The 14593-nt window shown below is 38.2% G+C and overlaps 1 protein-coding gene across 12 annotated transcripts in view; it reads left to right on the plus strand.

Moving 5' to 3' along the window:
- LUZP1 (leucine zipper protein 1) overlaps positions 1-14593 on the plus strand; it is a 90475-nt gene that overhangs the window by 18234 nt on the left and 57648 nt on the right. For 3 of the 12 annotated variants that reach the window (XM_072827884.1, XM_072827885.1, XM_072827879.1), the window contains exon 2: positions 1825-1915. The exons of 5 other annotated variants lie outside the window; for them this stretch is intronic. The gene's annotated coding sequence lies outside the window, so the exon portion shown is untranslated. Of the gene's footprint in view, positions 1-1462; positions 1662-1824; positions 1916-14593 lie in introns of those variants that run through there. 4 more of the 12 variants (XM_072827887.1, XM_072827882.1, XM_072827880.1 and 1 more) reach the window with 3 other exon arrangements.

Consider the following 14593-nt stretch of genomic DNA (forward strand, 5'->3'; position numbering starts at 1 on the left):
ATATTAAGAGATGAGAACTTGTAGTATGTTGTTTGACATGTAAGTAACACAGTGGAGTTGTATCTTCAAAATATAGAATAGGGCACCTGGGTGGTGCAGTCTGTTTAAGCATCTGCCTTTGGCTTGGGTCATGATCCTGGGGTCCTGGGATTGAGCCCCGCATTAGGCTCCTTGCTCAGCAGGGAGTCTGCTGCTTCCTCTGCCCCTGCCCGCTGCTTGTGCTCGCTTGCCCTCTCTCTCACACTCACTTTTTCTCTCAAATTAAAAAAAAAACAAAATGGTAGAAGCTTACATCCCCAGCCGTGTTACATGGATAGTAAATTTACTAGAAAATACTATTGAACAATGGAGATGCTGAAATGTGAAATCCAATACGTATGCCTATTTCAAATGTTGTGACAGCTTTGAAGCAGATTTTTTAAGTGTGCGTTTTTATGGAGAATAGGTAAAATGGCAGAGTGAAATATTAACAATAGTAGCTAATGACATTTGGTTAGCACTTCTGTATGCCAGCTACGATCCTCAGATGATTTTATTTTATTTTATTTTTTTTTTCTCAGATGATTTTATAACGCATTTAATCCTTCCTTAAATAATTCTGTGTGGCTGCTATTATCCCTGTTCTACCCTTGAGGACACTGAAACATCCTTAAGTAACTTGCCCATACTGCTATTAAGTAACATATTGTCACATGTATGACTAGGTCTGTGTGACTCCAAAGTCTGTCCCACACCACTTATCTGTTGCATGCTAACTTCAGAGTACATACAGATGAAGGTATATGGTGGTGAGGACAAAGTAGAATTAGATATTGAATGTTTAACTAGGTTATTGTGTTTGCTTCCTTAAGCTATGAGCTATAATATTCTAACATAATTTTCATTACCCATTACAATTATGTTAGTTTAGTAACATCACTTACATTTGCTGACTGACGTGTCTGGAGTTTGAATTCCAGCTCTACCATGTGATTTTTGGGTAAACTTGGGAAAGGAACTCTATCTCTTTGTGCCTCAGTTTACTTGTCTGAAAAATGGGGTTAATAGTATCTGCCTCCCAGTGTAGTGAGAAATAAATGAATTGATGCAAAGGACTTAGAATAACACGAACTAAACATATAATAAATGCTGGCTATTGTAATGCTTTTAACTATTCCAAGTACCTTAAATACCATTTTCTTCAAATAGCATTCCTATGCAAGAGGTAGGGTCTAGAATCTAGTATATTTAGTCCCATTTTACAAATAGGAAATCCATGAAGCAACTTGTCTTAAAGACAGGAGAGCAAAATTACATGGAATTAAATTTAAAAGGTTAGCTAACCCCAGTTTGAAAGAGGAAAAAAAACATGGTTTGGGATGAGTGTCATATAATAGTCACCTCTCCTATATAAGTAGGACAAGCCTGTGGTGTTTGGAACGGGAAGATCATTCCCAGCTACTCATTTCTTTTTCTAGTCCCTGATTCCCTTCCTGCTGTTAGAGGGGGATGTTGCTGTGTCATTCCTGTGTCCTGTTGTAGCCATCTAGCGAGCTGAGAAACAACATTCGAAGGGTATCGGATTCTCTGGGAACTGAGAAAACAGCTTACCTTTTCTATGTGGAAAAAAAAAGGTAAACCGAGTGGGAGGCGTGATCTACCAGTAGGAGCTGTGCTGTCATGTGAGTTGTTTTATGTATTTAACTCTTGAACTGCTTCAACTGAATCCCACTCTTTAGTCGTGTGTTGGTTTCCTGCAGTTAATGTTTAGAGGCATTTTTTAGGATTTAAGTGCTTCTAGTTTTTTAGTTGTTTTTTTTTTTTTTTTTTTTTTTTTTTAAACAGCTTCATGCGGCTTGATCTAGCTCAGCTGTCAGCACTTGATTTTGCTGCAGTATATACTGCATAATCTCTGCATTGCTGTAACCAGATCTTGGTAAGACTTGCCTTTCCATTCCTGATGAAAAGATTTCTTTGCATGTCTCCCTCGGGCTAGTCTGCTTTAGCATTGGAGGCTCTTCCCTACTCTTTGGAAAAACCTAAAAAGAGTTTTTCAGAAATGACCTTGTGTTGGGTTTTTTTCTTGGCTAGGATTTCTCCAGCTAACAGCGGTTGGCTTTCCCTTAGCTCTAACACATAGGAACAATGTCTTCAGCAAATGTATATTGTACCTGCTGTACAAGAGACGAGTTACTGGAAATGCAGAATATAAAAATTGAAGCATATTGAACTAGACTGAATGATGATTAATGATAGATGAAGTGATATATCAAGGGGACGAGATCATGCAGACCTGGATTTAATTCCCAGTTCTGCCTTTTATTCCCAGTGTGACTCTGGGCAAATTTAACTTTCATGAATTTCAGTTTTCTCCTCTATAGATGAGAAGTACCAATAATACCTAGTTCTTAGGCTTGTTTTAAGGATTGATGGAGAGAATAAATTGATGACAGTGAACAGAATGCATGATACAGTACTGTGAAATGTTACTAACCTTCCTGCAGTTGATTGAGTTCCTTGCTAAAATTGGGATATTAGTACTGAGCTCAGGTTTGTTGTAAAGATGAAATGAGAGGAGATAGATAGCTGGCACATAGATGTTACATATGCAGAAAAGAACTGGAGCAACTGAAATGCTGGAGGCAGTATTTCTTTGGAAGAGACAAATTAAAATAGTACCCAAGTCATACCAACTCCTGCAGCCAGTCAGTGCTGTTTCAGCAGTCTGTGTTACGCTTGCTGTGCTGAGCTAAATATGTGCGTTTCCAATTGTATTTTGCCCATGATTCAATACTGCCCCTTTTTTTAAACACATAATCATGTTCTTCTCATTCTGAGATTAACTTAAATTTTACCATGAAGCTCCACTTCAGAAAAAGGATTTGTCCCATTTCTTTTTTTCTTTATGATTAGAGACCCAGAGAGAGGCAGAGATACAGGCAGAGGTTAGAAGCAGGCTCCCTGCGGGGAGCCTGATGTGGGACTCGATTGCAGGACCCCTGGATCACAGGATTTGTCCCATCTCTAAAAGCCATTATGTTGCTTAGCATGGACCAATACATAGTAGTTTTGCTCCCATGATCTGCCTGGAGAGAGGTGCTGTTCTGTTCTGTTCTTTCTTAAGATCTCATGTAGATCTATGAAACTTTTCGTAATTCATTAAAAATTTGCTCCTTCTGTGCTTCTGTTCTTGTTGTAGTACATTTTCTGGAACACTTGTGTCCTTACCACATTGTTGTAATTATCTGCTTACTTTTGTTGGCTTATAATATGAATATCATAAGAACAGAGTAGTTTCTCTGTATTCTTTATAGCACATGCCTGGTTCGGTAAGTAATGAATCCAGACTTTGATGCATTGACTTTCTATTGGTATTTTTCTACCCAAAAAGGCATGAGTGAGAAGTTCACTTTGGTGTCTCTGTGTATGTGTGTGTTTTTTAAATTTTTATTTATTTATGATAGTCACACAGAGAGAGAGAGGCAGAGACACAGGCAGAGGGAGAAGGAGGCTCCATGCACCGGGAGCCCGATGTGGGATTCAATCCCGGGTCTCCAGGATCGCGCCCTGGGCCAAAGGCAGGCGCCAAACCTCTGCGCCACCCAGGGATCCCTGTGTGTGTTTTAAAATAAAACCAGCAGGGGCACCTGGGGGGCTCAGTTGGTTAAGCCACCAACTCTTGATTTCAGCTCAGATCATGATCTCAGGGTTGTAAGATTGAGCCTTGTGTGGGACTGTGTGCTCAGTGGCAGTCTGCTTGAGATTCTCTCTCCCTCTGTCCTCACCTCCCCCCCCCCCCCCACTTCCTGGCACTCTCTCTCTAAAATAAATAAATAAATCTTTAAAATAAAATGAATAAAAATATATATTGATATGATTTACATACCATAAAATTCACAAGCATCACCATTATTTAATTTCAGACCTTTTTTTTTGTTTGTTTGTTTGTTTACCCCAAACAAAACCTCCATACCATTAGCAGTGATTCTCCATTCTCTTTTACCTCTAGTTCCTAGCAACCATAATCCATTTTCTGTCTCTCTCTGTGGACTTGCCTATTCTGGACATTTTGTGTAAATGGAAATCATACAATATGTAGACTGTTGTGTCTGGCTTCTTTCACTTACCACAGTGTCTTCAAGGTTCATCTGTGTTGTAGCATGTATCACTACTTCATTTTTAGGGCTGAATAGTACCCCATTGTATGAATGTACCACATTTTGCTTATTCATCGGTTGAAAGACACTTGAGTTGTTTCCACTCTGGGGCTATTATGAATAAAGATTGCTGTACAAGTTTATGTCAAGTTTTCATTGCTTTCAGATATATTTTCAGATATTCCTAGAATAGAATTGCTGGGTTATATGATAACTTTAACTTTTTGAGTAACTACCAGATTTTTTTCACAGCATCTGTCTGCATCATTTTGCATTCCTACCAGCAATGTATGTGGGTTCCAATTTCTCCACATCCTCACAACCTTTGGTATTGTCCTTTTTTTTTAATTTAATTTAATTTTTTTTTTTGGTATTGTCCATTTTGATGATAGCCATACTAGTGGGTATGAAGTGGTATCACATGGTGGTTTTGATTTGCACTGCCCTAATGACTAAAGATGATGGAGCATCTTTTTGTGTGCTTATTGGCCATTGATATATATTTCTTTGGAGAAATTCCTATGCAAATCTTTTGCATTTATTTATATATTTATTCATTCATTCATTCATTCATTCATTCATTCATTCATTCATTCATAGAGAGAGGCAGAGTCACAGGCAGAGGGAGAAGCAGGCTCCATACAGGGAGCCTGACGTGGGACTCGATCCCGGGTCCCCAAGATCACACCCTAGGCTGCAGGCGGCGCTAAACCACTGTGCCACTGGGGCTGCCCTCCTTTGCCATTATTAAAATTGTTTATCTTTTTGTTGTTGAATTATAAGAGTTCTCTGTATATTTTGGATACTAGTTTCTTGTTAGATATATGATTTGCAGATATTTTCTCCAAATTTTTGGATCTTTTTTTGTCTAGAATCTGCATGATATTGTAGAACTAAAGGTCCTAAAAGAACATATGTTGATTAAAGGGATTGCCATGTTACAGGTAGCACCGAAGTTATACAGTTCTTGAGGCCTTGGGTTATAAGAAAGATAGTGAACATTCAACTGTCAACCAGGGAAATTTGGGTTTAGTCCTAGCATTGCCACAGCCAGATAGTATGACCTTGGGCATATAATGTAATTCTCAATTTTTTCCCCCATAAAGTGAACAGTTTAGGTAGTTTTTACGGTCACCACTAAAGCTGTTTGAGTTGATAAGGTCTTTGGGGACACATGTTATAGGTTAAGATTATACTGTGTCATTTGTTCTTAATATAAAACTTGTGTGCATGCTGTTACTTTTGCTAGAAAACTTATTTTTTTTGTCTTCAATCAAGAACCCTGTCTTTCTTTAAAACTAGTCATAGTAAATTCTGACCAACTCCAGTCATATGAATAAATCTGGGTTTTTATTAAAGAACTTATAGGTAAAAGAGACCTTTATAATTCTTTTAATCTAATGTTCTCTATTACAAGTGAGGAGTTAGAGGCATAAAAAAGTTAGGGTTATTGATTTAATGTTGCATTTGCTGGATGTCTGACTCAGGCCGTTTAACTAGTTTGTGGCAGAATTGATGAAAACTGAGATTGCCTGGACTTCGAGTTCACTATTTCTAGTAAAGCACTTTGCCATGAATTATTAAATTAGAATCTGGTTAAGAAGTAGTATCAGGAATTTGCCAGTGTTTCAGCTAAGGGATACAATAACTTGCCTCCAAATTCTGATTTTTAATTATGGCATTAAATGGGATTGACATATATTTGTTACATATTTTAGGTATAAGTTGGTGGTTAGTTTTAGATTTTAAATCTTTCTCTTGTTCATGGTCTGTTTTCAGCCTTAGGGAGTTATATGCAGCTCTAAGGTCTCCAGTTGACTGACTCCCTGTGATTTATTATAACAATTCCATTCCAGCACCATTGGTGTTAGAGTCTCCTAGCCCATGGTTTCTCTGGTCACTGACTGCTGATGAAAATGATTTATATTGGCACTCTGCCTATTCCTAACCACCTTTTCCTGTTAATGTGGTTTTTCCAATTTTTCAGTGGAATATGCAACTTCAGTAGAATCACAAATACAATTCTCTTGAAAATCTCAACCTAACCTCACCCCATAAATAGGTACTAGCATGGGCTGCTAGAATTTTTTGAGTAGGAGCATAGCGTATTCCCAAGGAGTACACAGTTGTTTATCTGTAATTTCAAAATGCAAAAGCACTTAAAAATGAAAAACATAGGGACGTCTGGGTGGCTCAGCAGTTGAGCATCTGCCTTCAGCTTACAGGATCCAGGATCGAGTCCCACATCGGGCTCCCTGTGGGAAGCCTGCTTCTCCCTCTCCCTGTGTCTCTGCCTTTTTCTGTGTCTCTTATGAATACATAAATAAATCTTTAAAAAAAAATGAAAAACATGGTATACTTCATTGCAAAATCTGAACTGAAGTGAGGCTATTTATGATGTTTATTTATCCTACTTAGTATGAGTATTCATATTTTATATATATTTAAGCTTTACCCCCAATATGGGGGCTGAAACTCATGACTCTGAGATCAAGAGTGTTATGCTCTGCTGACTGAGCCAGCCAGGCATCCCATGATTATTCATATATTTAAGTTGTGGAAATATTGATGTGTTTGCCTACAGGGTATTGTCCTAATCTCTATTATATTATCTTTCCAAAATCTAAGAAATTCTGAATTCCAAAATATATTTAGGCCAAAACAGGGACTCTTGATCTGTATTTGTTGTTGTTGTTGTTTTAAATATTTTATTTACTAATGAGACACACACATACAGAGAGGCAGAGACACAGGCAGAGGGAGAAGCAGGCTCCATGCAGGGAGTCTGCTGTGTGGGAGATCCTGGGTCTCCGGGATCATACCCTGGGCTGAAGGCGGCGCCAAACCTCTGGGCCATCAGGGCTGCCCTGTATTTCTTGTTGATAGTTTCTTTGTTACATGGATTCTTCTTGAAATAAACCCCAAGGGGTTGCCTTCCTTGGGCAGCTAATTTCCACTACTGTTCTTTGTTTTTCCAAAGAACATTGCTGTACCACCTGAATATTCATTAATATTGGGGAAGGAGTTTTCTCTTTTTAAAATAGAGTTGAGAATTTTTTATGGTTTCTTTTTTTTTTCCTCCTCAATGATTTTTTTTGAAAATTTCTAAACTTACTAAACAACTGAGTGAGTAGTATTATGAATACTCATGTACCTTTCCCTATATCAGTGGTTCTCAAGGGTTATTTACATATCTCTGGGGGTCCCCAAGACCCTTTAAGGGAATCTGCAAGGTCAGAACTATTTTCATAATAATACTAAGACGTCATTTGCCTTTTTCACTTTGGTGATACTTGTACTGACGATGTAAAAGTGATCAGTGGTGGATAAAGCTGTTAGTGCCTTAGCACAAATCAAGATAGTGGTATCAAATTGTAGTAGTAATAGTTCTGTTTGTGACATACTTGGAGTAAAACAACAAATGCCGGTTTCATTTAAGAATGTTTTTGTTGGGGGTGCCTGGGTGGCTCAGTTGGTTAAGTGTCTGCCCATTCGGCTCAGGTGTTGGGAAGCCTGCTTCTCCCTCTCCCTTTGCCATTCCACTTGATTGTGTTCTCTGGTTCTCTCTCTCTGGCAAATAAATAATCTTTTTTTTTTTTTTTTTTAAGAATGTTCTTGATGAAGCAGTAAAAATTATTAAATTTATTAAATTATTTTTTAGTACACATATACATCTTTTTAATATTCCATGTGTTGAAATGGGGTGAGATACCTCTGTATATCAGGGTCTAGTCTTTATTTGAAGAGTTGGTGGTTCGAGTTGCAAGCTAAACCTCTTCTTTCATTTTTCATTTCATTTCATGCATGTCATTTTTACTTTTTTTTTTTTTTTTTTCATTTTTACTTTAAAGAAGAGTGACAGGGAAGCCCGGGTGGCTCAGGGTTTAGCACCGCCTTCAGCCCAGGGCCTGATCCTGGAGACCCGGGATCAAGTCCCATGTCTGGCTCCCTGCATGGAGCCTGCTTCTCCCTCTCCCTCTGCCTGTGTCTCTGCCTCTCTCTCTCTCTCTCTCTCTCTCTCTGTCTGTCATGAATAAATAAATAAAATCTTAAAAAAAAAAGAATAAAGTGACAAACTGGTAACTCAGATTTGGGTATTTGGGATCCTTTTTTGGGAAATGAGTGAAATGAAATTTGTCACTTTAAAGAAAACAACTGAAAGTATCTATTGCCAATTATGTTTTTAAAAGATTTATTTATTTATGATAGACATAGAGAGGCAGAGACACAGGCAGAGGGAGAAGCAGGCTCCATGCCGGCAGCCTGACATGGGACTCAATCCCGGGACTCCAGGATCACGCCCTGGGCCAAAGGCAGGCGTGAAACCGTTGAGCCACCCAGGGATCGATCCCCCTCTATTGCCAATTATAAAATTCAGACTTTCAAGCAATGATTAGAATTTTGTATAACTTCTTTCTGTTACTATGAGCTTGTTAGCTTCCCAGTGCAGTCTTTTTTGACAGGATTGGTAGTATGTTAACACTAGTGATTTTTTGATACTGTACAATGTGTCAGCATTTAAGATCTGCATATCTGTCAACTTAGTGAGCCAGTATTTACCAAATGGTCAAAGCATGATTTTATTAAATCATACTTGGTAAAAGATCCATTTGAAGTGCAGGATAGACCAATGGATTTTAATGTGACAGAATATGAAAAGTTCTTATGTATATGGCTTCAGATTCTCTTTCTTTCTTTCTTCTTTCTTTTTCTTTCTTTCTTTCTTTCTTTCTTTCTTTCTTTCTTTCTTTCTTTCTTTCTTTCTTTCTTTCTTTCTTTCTTTCTTTCTTTTTCTTTTAAGATTTTACTTATTTATTCATGAGAGACAGAGGCAGAGACACAGAGGGAGAAGTAGGCTCTTTCTGGGGAGCCTGATGTGGACCTCAATCCTGGGACCCCCCGGGATCACAACCTGAACCAAAGGCAGACACTCAACCACTGAGCCACGCAGGTGCCCAGATTCTGTGTTTCAACTAACTTGTGAAAAACTACTACTTGTCAAGTTATGGTGTAGTATCATAGAAGAATCTCTAATCATCTTAAAAGGCTATCAAGGTGATCTTTTCAGGTATATAATGTGTGAAGTTTCTGTTTTCTTTGGATATATCAAACAAAATGCCATATTGTAAGCATGATGCAGAAGCAGATATGATATTGCAACTTTAAAGGGATTTGCAGAAGTGTAAAACTAATGCCACTCTTCTCATTAAATTTTTTTGGTTTGGAAAATTACTTTTTTTTTTTAAGATTTTATTTATTTGTTCATGAGAGACAGAGAGAGGCAGAGGCACAGGCAGAGGGAGAAGCAGGCTCTGTGCAGGGAGCCCGATGTGGGACTCGATCCCGGGACTCTAGGATCACTCCCTGGACCAAAGGCAGGCAGGCACCAAACCGCTGAGCCACCCAGGGATCCCTGGAAAATTACTTTTCATAAAAATGTTACTTTTGGTAACATATAATAAGCTTATTGTAATTTGAAAATTTTGTTTTGGGCAGCCCCGGTGGCGCAGCGGCTTAGCGCCGCCTGCAGCCCGGGGTGTGATCCTGGAGACCTGGGATCGAGTCCCAGGTCGGGCTTCCGGCATGGAGCCACCTTCTCCCTTTCTCTCTCTCTCTCTCTGAATAAATAAATAAATAAATCTTTAAAAAAAATTTTGTTTTAAAATTTTCTCTAATTTCTTATATGCAAAATCTAGATTCATATAAACAAAGGCTCATTGGCGTCGTCAGTAATTTTTAGGAGTGCAAAGGAGTTCTGAGATCAAAAGGTTTGAGAACTACTGATCTAGATTCACAATTGTTAATAGTCATATTTGCTTTTTCTGTTTGTCTAATTTTTTTTCTGAAACCTTTGGAAGCAAGTTGCATACATATAACCTATAACCACTAAATTCTGCATTCAACATTGATACAACATTATGTAATGTTAGTTCATATTCAGATATCCCAGGTGTTCCATAAATCTTATCATTTCCCCTCCACTTTAGAATCCACTTCAAGAAAAAAAAAAAAAAAAAGAATCCACTTCAAGGATTTCTTGTTACATTTGGTCTTCATGTCCTTTTTAATCTAGAGCAGGGATTGGCAAACTTTTTTTGTGAAGGACCAGATAGTACAGATAGTAAATATTTTGACCATACTATCTCTTGACGAGAAAAGCACCCATAGACTGTATGTAAATGAATGAGCATGTCTGAACTCCAATAAAACTTTAGTTTGAAGATGTGTGATCTAAAAAATCTCCACTCTTAACTTTTGTGTGTGTATCTTAACACTTTCTCTTTTGAAGAGTCTGCGCCAGTTATAATGTCCCATAAGTTGGATTTTTCTGATTGTTTTCTCATGCTGAGATGCAGGGTAAACACTTTTTGCTAAGAAATAGTACGTAGGCAGTGCTGTGAGGTTCCTTTTGTGTCATATTGGGAGGTACATAATGTTAGCTCCATTATTGTTGATGATAAATTTGACCTCTTCATTGAAAGGTACTTACTCCCCTTTGTAATCTATGGGGTGACTTTGGGACTTTGTGAATATCTTATTCTCCTACCAAATGGCTTTAGCTTCCACTGATGGTACTTTTCTGAATCAGTTATTACTTTGGTAGTTGTGATTATAGTTCTTAACATCTGCTTAAGTAACAACAGCAATAAAAAACAAATTGTATTTTCAGAATAGTACTTGTGAGCTTAGGGTAGAAAGCCCTATTAATATATATTACTGTGGTTTAGTTTCCCGTCATAGACTATCTCTCTGGGAGGGTGAGGCTGAAGGATTGGGTCTACATGTGTTGTACTGAACAGCTGCTTTCTAGAAGCAGGGTTCTAAAATATGGTATCATCTTCTAAACCCAAAGCTGCTGAAGAAGGATCTGGCCTTGGCTGGACTGGAAGTTGTCTTTGCCATCCCTAGTTTTTCCTCTTCCTTCTGTTAATATTTCACGTGTTTTAATGGTTCAGTTTGTGGATCCTATAGTACTTTCTTGATCGATTTTTGTCTAATTATATGTTAAAGCTTGTGCTGAAAACCAAGTAGTTACAACTTAGAAAAAAATATTTTTTTTTTAAATTTTTATTTATTTATGATAGTCACAGAGACAGAGAGAGAGAGAGAGAGAGAGGCAGAGACACAGGCAGAGGGAGAAGCAGGCTCCATGCACTGGGAGCCCGATGTGGGACTCGATCCGGGGTCTCCAGGATCGCGCCCTGGGCCAAAGGCAGGCGCCAAACCGCTGCGCCACCCAGGGATCCCAGAAAAAAATATTTTTAAGAGGAACATTTCCCCCCCACTACCTTATGAAACATTTTGAACTTAGAGAAAAAACTAATAGTCTAATAAATACTTAGATCTTTTAGCTGGATTAAATACTTATTAACTGTTTGCTTTATTCTACTTATGTAGTATATTTGTATATGTGTATCCACTGTTTCTTAACTATTTGATAACCTGCAGAGGTGTAACCTCGTAGAATAAGGATAGTCGACAACATAACCATTATACCGTTAATCACACCTGACAAAATTGTTTCTAATATATATCAGTTCATATTCAGATGTTTCCAGAGTTCTCAAGATTGTCTTTCATAGTTGTTTTTTTTTGAAAATATTCTATTGAACAGTAATTAATGAGAGATTGACATATAATTGAGCAGTGAAGTGCTCTATGTTCTCTGACAGAAAAATAACTACAAGTTTGTAGGGTGCCCTGCAGGTAGCTGCAATTAGTTGCATTTCTTTGGTCAATAAAATGAGGTCATCTTATTGCAGGGGATGAGGTTCAGGGCTTCGTTAGCTATTATGATCAACTGTTGGACCTTTCCGAATATCAATGAACATGATAAATTGAAAACATAAGAAATGAGAATGATGTCTAGCCTAGTGCCTGGCTCAGAGTAGGTATTTAATGAGTATTTGTTGACTTAATTAAAGGTGTAATTGGAAGCATGTGCCAGAGGACTATAATTGAGCATTTATTTCAGTGCATTTAGTTTCTGTTAGGTGTTTGTCAGATAAAGAAGTAGAAAAACGGTGTTCATGCTCTTTTTTTTTTTTTTTTTTTTTGTATTCATGCTCTTGTGGAGAACTACAGTATTAGATGAGAGGAAATATTCTTTTATTCCTTAAACAGATCTTTATTGAATAACTTATATTCATAACATTGTACTGGTGGGAATATAAAGGAATGACAAATCTCTACTAACCTTAAGGACTTTTGCGTAATAGTTGGAGTAATGTGATATAAACACATAAAAATGAGTGTACTGTGTAAGAGAATAATAGCTCCATCATGTAGTATATGCTTATGTGAAAATGGCATTAGGTGCTCAAGAAGGGAAGAATTAATGAGTAGTGGGTATGGAAGAGTTCCACTGAAGAGGACATGGCATTGAATTGTTTGTTTGTTTGTTTCTTATTTATTTATTTATTTATTTATTTATTTATTTATGAGAGTGACACACACAGAGAGAGAGAGAGAGGCAGAGACATAGGCAGAGGGAGAAGCAGGCTCCATGCAGGGAGCCCGACGTGGGATTCGATCCCAGGACTCCAGGATCGCGCCCTGGGCCAAAGGCAGGCGCCAAACCGCTGCGCCACCCAGGGATCCCTGAATTGTTCCTTGAATAGATTTGATGAAATGAAGGACATGATGGCTATTCTGGGCAGGGGAGATGTCCAGGCAAAGGGTATAAGATGAAGGAACTTGTCCTTAGGAAATAATGAGTAGATCAGTCTGTCCAGGGAAAGAGAAAGATAATGACTAGCATGCCAGGGTCTCTCGAGTGACAGACTAAGAATTTAGACTTCAGTTTGCAGTTGTAATGTAAATAAATCCTGTCTGTGCATTAGTATCTTGTATTCTGAACCAGTTGATCAAGTAATACTTATTGGTAAGATGTGCATTGTATTTTTTTAAATGATTTTATTTATTTATTCATGAGACACACACACACACACAGAGAAAGAGAGAGAGAGGCAGAGACACAGAGGGAGAAGCAGGCTCCTTGCAGGGAGCCCAATGTGGGACTTGATCCCGGGCCCCCAGGATCATGCCCTGGGCTGCAGGCGGCGCTAAACCACTGAGCTGCCCGGGCTGCCCGCGCATTGTATTCTTTAAAATTCTGACGGCCTGGATCACTTGCAGATGTGAAATTGTGATTCTGGCACAGGGTTTGTATGTAGATATAGAAACAGATGCAAAAAAACAAATGAACCAGGAGAAAAAAATTAAGTGATTCTTACTTCCTTGGGAAAGTTTGATGGGGTGGGGTTTGTGTCACCAGTGGTGCTGAGTAGTTGGGAGGATTTTATTGTTGAGAGATGGATTGGGGGAAATGTTGAAACTATAAGAAAGGCTATGCTGATGTTAAAACGTGTTGCAAGATTCCAAATCTCATTGTCATCTTTATAATTTAGATTTTGGTAAGGCAATGGTCACTTACGTTTGAGGGCTGAATAAGAGAATGTGAGCCTGATGGTGAGATTTTTATCTTGATCATTACTTAAAATCCAACCACGGGATGATTTCCTGGAGGGGGGGCGGTGCAGTTGCTTAAAACCAAGCTTCAGATTCTTGGTTTTGGCTCAGCTGGTGATCTCAGGGTTGTGAGATAGAGCTCTGCATTGGGTGTGGAGTCTGCTTGAGACTCTCCCTGTCACCCACCCCCACCTCTAAAATAAATAAATATACAACCACCTACACATACAATCCCAATAGCTCCTTAACTAATTAGCTAACTCACTCTGTCTCAACTAACTAAACCCCTTTGGCTTAAGAAGGATTTTATCATTTCTTACCAATCTCAGCCATGTCATTGTTAAATACATGTTATGACATTAACTAGGACTAATGCTATATAGTCTTTTATTTAAGATTATTGAGAATCTTTTCTGTATTCTGCTTATTTTCTCTTTAGCTTAAGGAGGGCTAAACCAGTATATAGGCTTATGCTGTGATAGTGTTTATTGGCTGTCCCTAAGAGTCATAGCTTTTATAAGCTGGAAGAAATCTTCTGGACTCTTGTTTTAATCACCCTGGTTTATAGATCTATCTGAATAAGTGCCTTAGCATGACAGGAAGGAATTTTCTGGATATAGAGGAACCCAGGCTCCCCTTCCCCGTCCCCTCTATTCATTGTGGTGAGATCATTCATGGTCCTTCTCAAGACAAAATAATATATTGTTTATATCTCACTTCTCTGCCATTGAAAGACTTAATGGTTGGAGAAATAGGACCTAAGACATACAAAGGGTAAGGCACTTTTTTTTTTTTTTTTTTTAACTGTATTCCCTATGCTACGCTTTTTATCCCCATGATTTATTTATTTTATAACTGGAAGTTTGTTTATTTTATAATTTCACCTATTTCTCCACCTCTGTCCCCTCTGGCAACCACTATTTTATTGCCTGTATTTATGAGTCTGTTTCTCTGTTCATTTGTTTTTTAGATTCTGTATGTATATA

Source organism: Canis lupus, chromosome 5 (assembly GCF_048164855.1).
Source record: "Canis lupus baileyi chromosome 5, mCanLup2.hap1, whole genome shotgun sequence".
Lineage (NCBI taxonomy): Eukaryota > Metazoa > Chordata > Mammalia > Carnivora > Canidae > Canis > Canis lupus.